This window comes from Dunckerocampus dactyliophorus, chromosome 1 (assembly GCF_027744805.1).
Source record: "Dunckerocampus dactyliophorus isolate RoL2022-P2 chromosome 1, RoL_Ddac_1.1, whole genome shotgun sequence".
Taxonomy (NCBI): Eukaryota; Metazoa; Chordata; class Actinopteri; order Syngnathiformes; family Syngnathidae; genus Dunckerocampus; species Dunckerocampus dactyliophorus.
Window position 1 is genome coordinate 26836094 of NC_072819.1, and position 13007 is coordinate 26849100.

A 13007-nucleotide genomic window follows, 5' to 3' on the forward strand; every position below is an offset into this window, starting at 1 on the left:
CATGGCCGAGCGACAGGACTCTCGGTTGAAAACCCTCGAGACCCAGATCAGCGCCCTCCTGTCGGCCGTTCAGCTCAGCGCCGCCTCCACACCCCTTCCTGCAACCGACGCGACCCCTTCGCTCCCCGACCTTCCCGCGGCCCCTGACGCCGGCTCGCCCTCCATTTGCTCCTTGCTCTCAAGGCCTGAGCGCTTTTCTGGGGACACCGGTGACGTACGCTCTTTTTTAACTCAGTGTGAACTCCATTTCGAGTTACAAGCAGGGGCCTTCCGCTCTGAAAGGGCCCGGGTGGCGTTTGTCACCTCTCACCTGTCTGGACGAGCGGCGGCCTGGGCCACTGCCGAATGGGGGCGCCAATCCCCCGTCTGCTCCTCCTATGCAGTCTTCTCCCGAACTCTGGAACAAATCTTTCAAAGGACGCCGCCAGGCCGCGAGGCTTCACGTGCACTCCTTCGTCTCCGCCAAGGACGGCGCAGCGTATCGGACTACGCCATAGAGTTCCGTGCGCTTGCAGCCCAAAGTGACTGGAACCCCGCGGCACTTCTGGATGCATTTTTTTCCGGACTATCAGAGGCCATCAAGGATCACATGATCTCTGTAGAATCCCCTTCGGACCTGGACGACCTCATTTCCCTGGCTGTCCGGATGGATAAGCGCCTCGCCGCCCGAGAGGAGGATAAAGGCCATCGACGGGCGCCCTCAACATTTCCCCACGCCACAAACGATGACGGGGTGCGCCACTCCTACACCAAGTCACACGGTGCTCTCCCGGGCGACGAGCCCATGCAACTTGGAGGCAGCCGCCTCACGCCGGCAGAGAGGAGTCGACGCCACCAGCTGCACCTCTGCATCTACTGCGGCCAAGCTGATCACCCCATCGCCCGCTGTCCGGTTCGCCCGGACCGCCATCGCTCTCCAGCAGCCAGCCCGCCGCATAGGAGCTCCTCGGCGCCGGTCCCTGCTCCCAGACTCGCCACATCGACGCTGTCGGCCAGCCGCCTACAACTCCCAGGTACGCTCTCCTGGTCCGACAAGGACATAGACATCATGGCGTTTATTGACTCTGGGGCGGACGACTGCTTCATTGATGAAGCCTTGATTAAACGCTTTTCTATTCCTGTAACTCCGTTGCACACTACTAAAGTAGTTCGCTCTCTCGATGGGCGTCCTCTGGCTGACGTCACCCGTCAGACTGATTTTCTCTCGCTACGCTTATCCGGCAATCACCTCGAATCCGCTAGGTTCTTTGTTATTCCATCTCGCTCAGCCCCTGTCGTGTTAGGTCTAACCTGGCTTCTCAAGCATAACCCTCACATCGATTGGGCTAAACCCGCTATCCTCAACTGGAGCGCATTTTGCCATATTCATTGTCTTAAGGCTGCTCGCCCGCGCCTCGCCGCCACCCATTCCTCCACCCCCGAAGCTATCGACCTATCCGTAATTCCTACTGCCTATCACGACCTCCGGGAGGTGTTTAGCAAAGATCGCGCTCGCTCACTCCCCCCCCATCGCCCGTATGACTGCCCCATTGACCTGCTGCCTGGCGCAGCACTGCCGGCGTCACGCCTTTATAATATTTCCCGACCAGAGAGGGTGGCTCTGGAAGAAAACATTTCGACCTCGCTCGCCTCTGGCCTCATACGCCCATCCTCCTCACCTTTAGCTGCAGGGTTTTTTTTTGTGGAAAAGAAAGACAACTCCCTCCGCCCGTGCATTGACTACCGCGCACTTAATGACATCACAGTTAAAAACAAATATCCTCTCCCTTTACTAGACTCTGCCTTTGACTCCCTCCACTGTGCAAAATTTTTTACCAAACTCGACCTGCAGAACGCCTACCATCTAGTTCGGATCCGGGAGGGGGACGAATGGAAAACCGCTTTTAATACCCCTCTCGGTCACTTCGAATACCTCGTCATGCCTTTTGGCCTCACTAATGCCCCAGCTGTATTCCAAAATCTTATCAACGACATCCTTCGCGATATGCTCGGCCGCTTTGTTTTCGTTTATTTAGACGACATTTTAATTTTTTCCGCCACCCTAGAGGAACACATCCAACAGGTCCGGCTAGTCCTCCAGAGACTTCTTATAAACCGGCTGTTTGTCAAGGCCGAAAAATGCACCTTTCACGCTTCCTCTGTTTCCTTCCTGGGGTTCATTGTGGAGAAGGGGCAGCTCCGAGCCGACCCTGCCAAGATTCAGGCTGTGGTCGAGTGGCCCGCTCCTACAACAAGGAAGCACCTTCAGAGGTTCCTGGGCTTCGCTAATTTCTACCGTCGGTTTATTAGAAATTTCAGTCGAGTTGCAGAACCTCTGACTAAGCTCACATCCACTAAAGTACCTTTTCACTGGACCCCAGACGCCAATTCTGCTTTTGAAAGACTTAAGACACTGTTTACTTCTGCTCCCGTGCTCATTCACCCTGACCCCGCCTCTCAATTCTTTGTCGAGGTGGATGCTTCCAACACCGGTGTGGGAGCAGTTCTCTCCCAGCGCTCCACCTCCGACCACAAGCTGCACCCCTGCGCTTTCTTCTCACGCCGCCTGACCCCCGCTGAGCGGAACTATGATATTGGCAACAGGGAACTTTTGGCTGTCGTCCTGGCGCTGCAGGAGTGGAGGCACTGGCTGGAGGGTTCAGAGGTCCCCTTCATCGTGCATACGGACCATAAAAACCTTGCTTACCTTCGATCCGCTCAAAGACTGAACCCCAGACAGGCACGCTGGGCCCTTTTCCTCAATAGGTTCAATTTCACACTGACGTTCCGCCCAGGCTCCCAGAACGGCAAACCAGACGCCCTTTCCAGACTGCACTCCCCTCCCTCCGAAGAGGCTCGCCAGGAATCTATTTTGCCCCAGTCCCGCATCCTCGGGGCCCTGCAATGGGATGTTGAGAGGCGGGTTGAAGAGGCCTGCAAGGACGACCCCCGCCCTGAGAACTGCCCTGCCGGGCGCCTGTTTGTAGTCCCGGGACTGCGCTCAGAGGTACTGCGCTGGGCACATGAGTCTAAGTTGGCGTGCCACCCAGGAGTGTCCCGCACCATGTTCCTTCTCTCGCAGCGGTTCTGGTGGCCTTCCCTTCGCGCGGACACAAAAGCATTTGTGGCTGCCTGCCCCATCTGTGCCCGGAACAAGCCGTCTCATCAGGCTCCGGCGGGACTCCTTCGCCCGCTGCCCATGCCCTCCCGTCCATGGTCTCACGTGGCTCTGGACTTCGTGACAGGCCTCCCACCGTCCTGCGGCAACACAGTCATCCTGACGATGGTGGACCGATTCTCCAAACTGGCCCACTTCGTCGCCCTTCCCAAACTCCCCTCTGCCCTCGAGACGGCTAACCTGCTGGTGCGCCATGTGTTCCGGCTCCATGGCATTCCCCTCGATGTGGTCTCTGACCGGGGGCCACAATTCTCATCTGCGGTGTGGAAGGCTTTCTGCAAGGCGCTAGGAGCGTCGCCCAGCTTGTCGTCCGGTTACCATCCTCAGACTAATGGCCAGACGGAGCGGGCCAATCAGGACTTGGAGGCCGCCATCCGATGTGTGTGCCATCAACAACCCGCCTCCTGGGCCCTCCACCTACCCTGGATAGAGTACGCCCGTAACACCCTGGTTTGTTCTGCCACCGGCCTCTCCCCATTCCATGGGGCCTATGGATATCAGCCTCCGGCCTTCCCCTCGTTGGAGTCGGTTTCTGCAGTTCCCTCTGTGTCGTCCCACCTACGGCGTGCTCGCCAGGCATGGCGCAACACCAGGGCAGCGTTGGCACGAACGTCGGAACGGAATCAACGCCTGGCCAACCGGCATCGCACAGTCGCTCCGGATTATAAACCTGGACAAAGGGTCTGGCTGTCCTCCCGAGACCTTCCTCTCCACACGGATTCTAAGAAGTTACAGCCCAGGTACATTGGCCCATACACCATCGAACGTATCATCAATCCCTCCTCCGTTGTGCTTCGCCTCCCGGACTCCCTCAGGATCCACCCGGCGTTCCACGTCTCCCTCCTCAAACCGGTCACTTCCAGCGACCTGAGCCCTCCCGAGGTGCCTCCCCCTCCTCCCAGGCTTGCCGATGGTCACCCAGCATTCACGGTCAAGGCCATTTTAGACGTGAGAAGAAGGGGCAGGGGTTTTCAGTACCTGGTAGACTGGGAGGGGTATGGTCCCGAGGACCGCTCCTGGATCGCTCGCGCCCTTATCTTAGACCCCACTCTCTTGGCAGACTTTTACAGCCGTTTCCCGGAGAAGCCAGGTAGGCCGCCAGGCGGCGCCCATTGGTAGGGGGGGGATACTGTTACATTCCATGTCCTCGCTTGGTTCCTGCCTTCTCCTTGTTTTCCCTCTCTCTTCAGACCCCACACTCCCAGCGGGAGGCGGAGCTGCTGGACGCACCTGACTCCAATTGACACCGACCTACTTAGGCCCTGTGCTGCCAGCTGTGAGGCGTCGGATTATTGAACCTGCTGCTACACCAAACGCCCGAGCTTTGTTCTCGCCGATTACTTTTTGCCTCCAGCAGCTACCTGCCTCAGCCAGGGTAAATTGTGTCTTTGTTTCTCATGGTACGTTTTTTCACCATCGCTTTTGGTTCAAGTTTCGTCCATTAAAGACTCTGGCAAAAACCTGCGCCTCTCCTCGCCTCTGCATCTGGGGTCCAAACAAACACACGCCACACCGTAACAATATGAACTTTTCATGCGAACAAATGTTAGGCTATTTCTTAAAATCTCTTTGACCGGTGAAGGGGTGTGCCATTATTCGTGACCAAGCTCATCAGGTAGTCCCAGCCGAGTCTCAGCCGAGTTCAGAAAATCAAGCTAGGCTTCTGACCCTTTGGCTTAGGGGTTGCGGCTGTTGAAGATGTCGAAGAGCCTGTCAGTTATCTAAAATAAAACAGTCTGCTTTAACAGAAAGTAAGTGCCTGTGCCTATAATAACTAGACACAGCTAATTGTGCAGATCAAGCAGGACAAAGGCAGTCAGGAATACGAGAGGGAGTCTCCTGTGAGTCAGATTCCTTTTTTTAAATGATCATCACCTCAATTTTTAAGAAGAAAAACCATAATACACATTTTAGCAACAATCTTACAGCCCTTGTTTTCACATATGTGACTAAAGGTGTTTTTAGTATTATCTCAATGAATTCAGCGGCTGCTTCACAGTGTGACTCAGGGTCTGTGCAGCCAGCGACACCTTCATCTTCTGTGAATCAAAATTCACATGCTTATCGGTTATCTTCAGGGTTTAAAGCAAGAAATGATTTGTGAGCCTGAAAAGTTGTCCAGGAGAAAATAGGAAGATGGAGGAAATATGTACAATGTATTGAAAGAAGTATTCTATGAATTTAAAAACAGTCTTTAAGCCCTTTGGACTGTATGCTCGTAGTATATTCCGTGCCAACTTCAACATATGACAAGCATCCATCATCGCGAACACCCTTTCACCAGTCACTGGATGTTGAAAAGAAGTTTTTCGGGGGTTAACAGGGTTTCCCTTTCGTTGGCATGCAAGTGTGTTGCACATGCTTACTTTGGAGGCATGCCCATTCATTGTGACACAGACAACTCTTATGCCATGCTTATGCAGCTCCTCCAGTGCGTACACAAGTAGTACCTCCTATGTCTCTGGGGACAGGGACTGGGTCAGGAAGTACGCAACTGGAGCCTTCCAATGGCCGACCACCATAAAGACAAGAGGCTCAGTGGCAATGTCGGTCTCATTCACACCATCCCCCATGCCAACGTATCCAGACATTTCCTGGGTTTCAGGGTTGTACTGGACATGTATTTTAACTGACATGGCATCTAACATCAGACACACACATTCATATTTCACTGGATCGTGCTCTTTTTTCTCTTTCAGCATGTCCAACATTGCCATATTGAGGCCAGGCTTGGCGTCCACAGAACTGATCCAATTTGGCAAGAAGAAAACACAGTTATTTAACACGGATGCCCTGATCAGGGATTTTGAGGCTCGTCAGTGATCACTAATCACTGGAAGCCATATTGGCAATTACCTATTGGCAAAATATTAAAGTGAGAGAGAGGGGATCTCCTTAAGGCTCTATATTCATTGTTTGATCATTATTTATTCATGGTAATGTTAACAAAGAGTGTGGTGTAAGTGTAGCTATTGCTGCAGTTCACTATGAGTCATAAAAGGATCAAATATGCACAGCTTACGTAGAAAACAAAATAACACGGATGATACCTGTGCAAGGTATGTGGATGTGGGAGATTAATACTGAGAGACTCTCTCAGGTATGTGTAGGCCTTTGGACCGTGTAAGTGGAGAGTGATGGCAAACTCCCTCTGGTCTTGGGTGTATTCACTGCTGTTTTTGGAGAGGAGGTGTACTGGAAGATCTGAAATTAAATCTGCATAAGCTAATTATTAAATACTGAAATAACAAGGACGGCTAAAAAAAGATGGCAAAATCTAATTCAACTCAGTTTAACTCCATTTAGATTTTCTGCATTTTTTTAAATTTTATTTTATCCGAGTATGAATCAAGCTTGTCTTTCAGCTCTTCAGTGATGAGTTTCTTCCCTCTGAGATCCTTCAGGAGACTGCACACCGTGTTCTTTGCCCTCCTTTCTCTATCCCTACACCCTAACCAAGGCATCATTAAGTCTGCCCCTCAGATCATCAGGTGATGAAGGCGGGACATAGGAGTGGTCCAAGTAGAAACAAAGGATGAACATAATATAACTCATGCATACATTACACTTACTCAATCACCCAGTCACAGTCAGCCACATCTTTGCTAGTACAAAGTGATGTGCGTCTGTGTGTGTTCGTGTGTCAGGGATACACATTCATGACTGAGATGTTTCATGTGTGCATGCTGTGTGTGAGTACGTCTGAAAATAGTGGCAAAGTGGGAGATGACAAGATATTTGAACATAACAAGGACCATGATGCTCATAACTATTTGAGTCATGTCTGCTGGGTACTCACCACACTGGGGACAGGAAGCGGTTCACCAGCGTCTTGGGAAAGCTGGTAACAGTCCATTGCCAGACTCTGTTGAGCCTTCTTTGATGTCTCAGTTGTCCTTGTAGCATCTGGATAAAGTGAAGGATACATTATTTTAATTTCATCACAGTGTATTACTAAATACATAATTGATTCCTCCACATTCATTTATTTAAACCTTACAGCCTATGGTGATACACATGCCCTCTGGAGGTGAGCTGGGAAAACGCAGACAGAAGGGACAACGCCATCTCTGATCCTGACTGTCTGTCCTGTTCTGTCAAAGTCCTCAGGCTTGAAATGCTCACTGCAGAGCATGGAGGACGAACTCCCTCCGGAGGGCTACTTCCCACTGTTTCCTCCGAGCAGTATCTTTAGGAAACCTTGACAAATGACAACAACCAAACTAAAAGTTTGCCAAGCAAGTAACAACAATGTGACTAAAATAAATGAATAAAATAAGAACGACGACTTTGTTGTTTGAAGGCTTGACCGCGCTAATTCATAGTTTATGTTCTGGTAATGTAAGAGTGTTGTCCCCCTTTCTGACTATGGATGTGTAAACTGGGTTGTCAAATACAAAGTGATGTGCGTCTGTGTGTGTTCGTTGTTATTATTAGCTGTACTGTATATGTTTTTATGAAAATATGTACTACCATGAGCATAATAAATTCAAAGATGAACCCATGTGGCAGAGCAGTGAATGTTATAATCATAATGCACACTGGGAATTAACAATTGAAAACACGATGGCGCCCTCATCTCCCCTTTTAATTGCTTTTGTTATCCACTTTGAAAGCGTAACAGCATTTTTTTTTACTTCAACTGGTGTGTACAAGGTGACGTGTTGGATTTTAAAGGTGCTTGTTGACGAACGAAAGCAAAATATGATTCGCTGGCTTCCACATTTCCCACAATTCATTTCGGCTTTTAGCCACGTCCTTTTAACACGTTTATTCCAAGTTTATGAACTAAAGACTTTTTCATATGAATATGTATACATTTTATCTTGCGCTTTTCGTTAATATCATAGCGATACAAACCAACTGATGTTGGAACACCCTGATTAAATACGCTGTTCCTTCGTCGCGCTACTAATGCGGCCGTTTGCCTGCCATACATCCGGGTATTCAGAAGGCTTGCACTCTGAGCTACATACGGAGAACCTGGTTTCTCTTCCCACTGCTCAGGGGAAAGTCCCCGGACACATCGCAGAAAGTGCACCGCTCTTAGCGGTTGTTACCTTGGTTGACCACCAAAGAGCGAAGACGCTAAGTGGAGCAGAGCTTGGTATCACCGAGGCAACTTCGTCACCACTAACAGTTATGCAAGAGTGCAACAGGCGCATTGACAGAACGGGGCTTAATCTCTGAATACCCACTGTTTTTCTACCTAAAGTACAAAACAAATATGTATCATATAATTTATGCACGTATTCAATAATTTAACAATTAATATTTATTTTATCAAATGAAAAAATAGAAACGAAAGGAAAACACAATATTTACGTATAGGTTTATTCACTTTTTCCCCAGTCAGAAAGCAATGCGTTTCCTGTTTTCCTCAAAGCAAATATTGTTATGTTGGAACTTTGTCGCCCTCCAGGGATCACGTTTAATACTGTTTTTTTTTCCCTCAAACTGTACAGTAGCGTTAGTATTACCTACTTATGATGAAGTATTACCTATACCAGGGGTTCCTCAAACCTTTTGGGACCACGCGTTCTTGACAGGAGATAACATTTTCCAGGGACCCCTTCTAAGCCTCATGCTGATTTTTTTTTTAATTGCCATTTGTACTAGATGTCGTCCTAATTATTTGTATTTCAAACATTTCAGCCTAAATATTACAGACCTGTTTCATAGAAATGAACTTAAACAAATTCGATCTTTCAAGTAAAAAATCTTAAAGCTTTCAGAAAATGAACAGTAACAGGACTGGAACAGCCCAAATGAACGCACTTTATTTTAAAACCTGTTTAAAGCGTACTTAATTGGTTCAACTTTAATATAACGACAACAATATTATTACTTCCTGCCTCTACTTAAAATTACTGGCAGGAAAGTCAACATTGTAAGAGTGTTAATTCAGCCTTGGCTTCACGGATTCATTTGCAAGCACATGAAGGCCTTCTGTCATTGTTCTCAAAGTAAACTCCATGTAACTGGCCTCCTATGGTAGCTGTTTTGGATTCTGCATCCCTTAATGAAGTGGACAGTTCGTCCATTACAATATTGAGATCAGTCATGTATCCTGAGCAAAGTGAGAGAATTACCTGGTGCGTCAAAGTAATGTCGAGATTTTTAAATTCACTAACCTGTAACGTGCATGTCAGACCAGCAATGCCACTTTATAAAAATAATTTAATACAAATTTTATACAATATAATTTCATACAATATACTTAATATAACACATATAATTTTATAACAATTTTATAACAATCACATGGAGTCCTAAAAGTGGGAGGAGAGTAGTCTGAATTGGGTTCTGGAGTCGTGCTCCAGCTCATCCATCGAACTCAATTGCCAGCCGCGAGTCGTTTCAAGTTCGAGTGCGTCACATCCACTAGTGACACCGAGAATTAGCGCCATCTAGCTTCTCCTGCTACGAACACACCGTGAACCATGTTTTCTGTTGGCTCGCTCACCAGCATCAGGTGATACCCTGCAAGGGCAACGATTGGCTCTTGTCTCAGACCTTCCCCGAGGTGATTGGTGGAGTGACGAGCACTCTGCATGTGACCTCCACAATGAGCTTCCTCCCACGGTAGGGAAGCGTCAGGTTCACGCACATATATTTCCACTCCACCATGCCACACTTTTATGTTAGGGTGCTAAAATGACCTAGTTTTTACACAAGTATATAAAATTTAGACACTGATAGTTATGTTGCTCTTTGCAATATATAATATATACGTACCATCGTCATTGTTTGACATTTTCAATCCAAAGCAGTGTTGTCGAATAGAGGATGCAAAGCATGCTGGGAAATCACGCACACTGCTGCTCACACTGAACTGATGTATCATTGGCTAATGTCGGAAGATTTGAAGGTGAGTTCAAATGTACAGTGCTACCATAACAAACAAACAGTTTCCTGGCTAGCCATTTTTGGTTATTTGAATGTATCCAAAACGTTATGAAAACTTAGCATGTTTGCTGCAGGTTTTTGAACGTTATGTGTTGGGTACAAGTTGGTTCCCCAAACGCTCCCCAAACCATGGATTATATTATTCACACACACACACACATATATATATATATATATATATATATATATATATATATATATATATATATATATATATATATATATATATATATATATATATATATATATATATATAATACTGTATATACACTACAGTATACACACACACACATATATATATATACTATTACTTGTACTTGCACATGCATACTGACAGTAAGGAAGGAAAAGAAGAGGCAAATGTGGCATTACAAACATTTATTTTATTAAAAAAAAATCCAAAAATACAAATAACAATAGATAATGAAATGAAAGGCTATTACGAATAATATTAGGCCACCCTTGTTTCTTCAGTTTGTTGATACATTTTAATGCCTGGTAAAACTAAAGGTACATTTGTTTGGACAAATATAATGATGATAACAAATATAGCTCATAAGAATTAAATTTAAGAGCTGATATCTAGCAACTTCCATGGATTTCTTGATAATAACCAAAACCGCTTAAGGTCTTATATGATAGCATTGTTCGGCCAAAATATGTAAATCTTATGAGCTATTTTTGTTGTCATTGTTATATTTGTCCAAAGAAAGGCCTTAAAATGAACTAGGAACTGAAGAAACGATGGTGGTCTAATAATTTTTTCCATGACTGTGCATGTAACAAAATACAAATAATAAAAAAGGTGAAAAAGTGTAAAAAAAAAAAAAAAGATGTGTCAAAAAAAAGTGTGTAAATTGCTTTGTGCGGCCTCATTCATTCCCAGCTGACCTAAAACCAAGAACAGGTTTCAGCACAAGTTCATAAAAGCATGACAAATTGCGCTACTACCGGTCATGAATTTCTGATCATCACAAGTGATTGAAAAATTCATTAAATTACTTTGAACATTCACTGATTGACCGACTCGATAGAAGATTTAAAATAATTTCCCATCTGTGTGGGGCGAACGTAAGTGAAAGCCCTATTTGCTCCTCCAACTGGGCTTCGGTTTGGTCCGGATATTTTGTTACAACGGCTGCTGGAGTGGAAGACAAACAGAAGCAAAGTTACACATCAACGGCTCATATTTTTCACACTTGCCTGTTAGCTTGCAGAGGGTAAGACACTGAAAGCATACCTGGCGTCAGGTGACCTAACCAATCAGCATTTTAAGTGGTCAATTGAAATGAACACAGAAATGCTGGTAGCTCTTGCCTGTTTTATGCTTTTTTTAGTGTTGTTCGAATGTTGTCCGAATTCCCACGTGGCACGCATTAAAAGAAAAATCCAGGGAGTGTTTCTTTCGTCATGTGAGGAGCGCATCTCCGCAGGTCCACACACACACAAACCGCAACGCTGTGGAAGCCTTGGCTTGACTAAAGCGGGGGTACTGATAAAAAAAACACAGCATGGACACACTCATTTGGTAACACTTCACCCTCCCTGTGAAATATGTAAACCAGGATGTTCAAAGTGAGGCCGGCGGGCCATTTGTGGACCGCATTTTTTATGGGCCTGTGAACGGCACATTGTAGAAAGAAAATATAAAATAAAAGTAAAAAATAAAACAGAACTAAAGCAACAAAGAACGTTATATTGTTTTTAGGTTTTCATATGAACAATATTTAACTTATTTTTACACTTATATGGCAATTAACAATGCCAGAAAATGGCGTGTCGCCTTTGTCTATTGTCTTAAAAATGGCTTAAAAATTATAAATTGGCTATTGTATTATTTTCACATTTTAATATTAACAGTGGTTAACTTATTTTTACATTGGTATGACAATTACGTATGATTTGCAGAATGCCGAGGCAGATGGAGCAAGTTCACAGTTCTTTTAATGTCTCCAGAGACACGTTCAAGCAGCGGTGAGTAACAAAAATGTATAACTAAAGGCGCTGGCGGCAGCAGCTGGCTGCACACCAGGGTAAGTACTGACAATGTAAATCGTCCTCTGGCTAGGGAGGCAGGGACAGCTGGACTCTACCCGGACGAGGGGAATATGCGGCTCCAGAGGTGCAGGAGAATACAGGAGGACGATGAGATAGCTTGAAGGTAGCAAACGGAATGTTGTATGGGTTGGCTTTTGGTGTGGAAGGAGAAGAACCAGCGTCTCCCAGCTGCCTCCACTCAGCCCAAGTAGTGGGCGGCCTGATTAGGAGCAGGTGTGTCCAGCTGTCCTGGCTCCAGCCGAGCGCCCAACTGTAGGAGGAGAGAGAAGGACAGCAAGCGCCACAAAGCACAAAAGCAGAAGATCGTCACAGTACCCCCCACCACACCCCCAACGTGCTCTGGCCGCTTATCAAGTTTCTCCGGAAACCGGTGGTAAAAGTCGGTGAGGAGGCGTGGTTTGAGGATGAGAGATCTCGAGACCCACGAGCGCTCCTCTGGGCCGTACCCCTAAAGGTCGACCAGATACTGGAAACTCCTGCCCCTTCTTCTCACGTCCAAAACTGCCTTGACCGTGAATGCAGGGTGACCATTGATCAGCCTAGGAGGAGGAGCAGGCCCCTCAAGGCGGCTAAGAGAGCTGAGGGTGACGGGCTTGATGCATGAAACATGGAATACAGGGTTGCATTTGAGGGGATCGGGAAAGCGTAGCTTGACGGAAACAGGGTTGATGATCTTAGTTATGGGGTAGGGGCCGACAAACGTGGGATGCAGCTTTTTGGAATCAACGGCAAGGGGCAGGTCAGGGGAGGACAGCCACACCTTCTGTCCCACCTGGTAGCATAGCGTGGGCGTGCGATGGCGGTTGGCCACACATTAGATCTGTTCAGACGTTCTAGAGAAGGCCGCCCAGTGTTGTGCCAGGCCTGGCACACCCGGCGAAGG

The 13007-nt window shown here is 47.1% G+C and overlaps 1 long non-coding RNA gene and 1 pseudogene across 1 annotated transcript; one reads left to right on the forward strand and one right to left on the reverse strand.

Moving 5' to 3' along the window:
• Positions 1 to 5713: 5713 nt before the first annotated feature.
• On the reverse strand, positions 5714 to 8096 carry LOC129178944 (THAP domain-containing protein 6-like; annotated as a pseudogene).
• A 1814-nt stretch (positions 8097 to 9910) lies between these two features.
• LOC129194245 (uncharacterized) lies at positions 9911 to 12256 on the forward strand. Its single transcript, XR_008573722.1, has 3 exons — positions 9911 to 10028; positions 11975 to 12040; positions 12135 to 12256. It is a non-coding gene; the product is annotated as an uncharacterized LOC129194245 (long non-coding RNA).
• Positions 12257 to 13007: the final 751 nt, after the last annotated feature.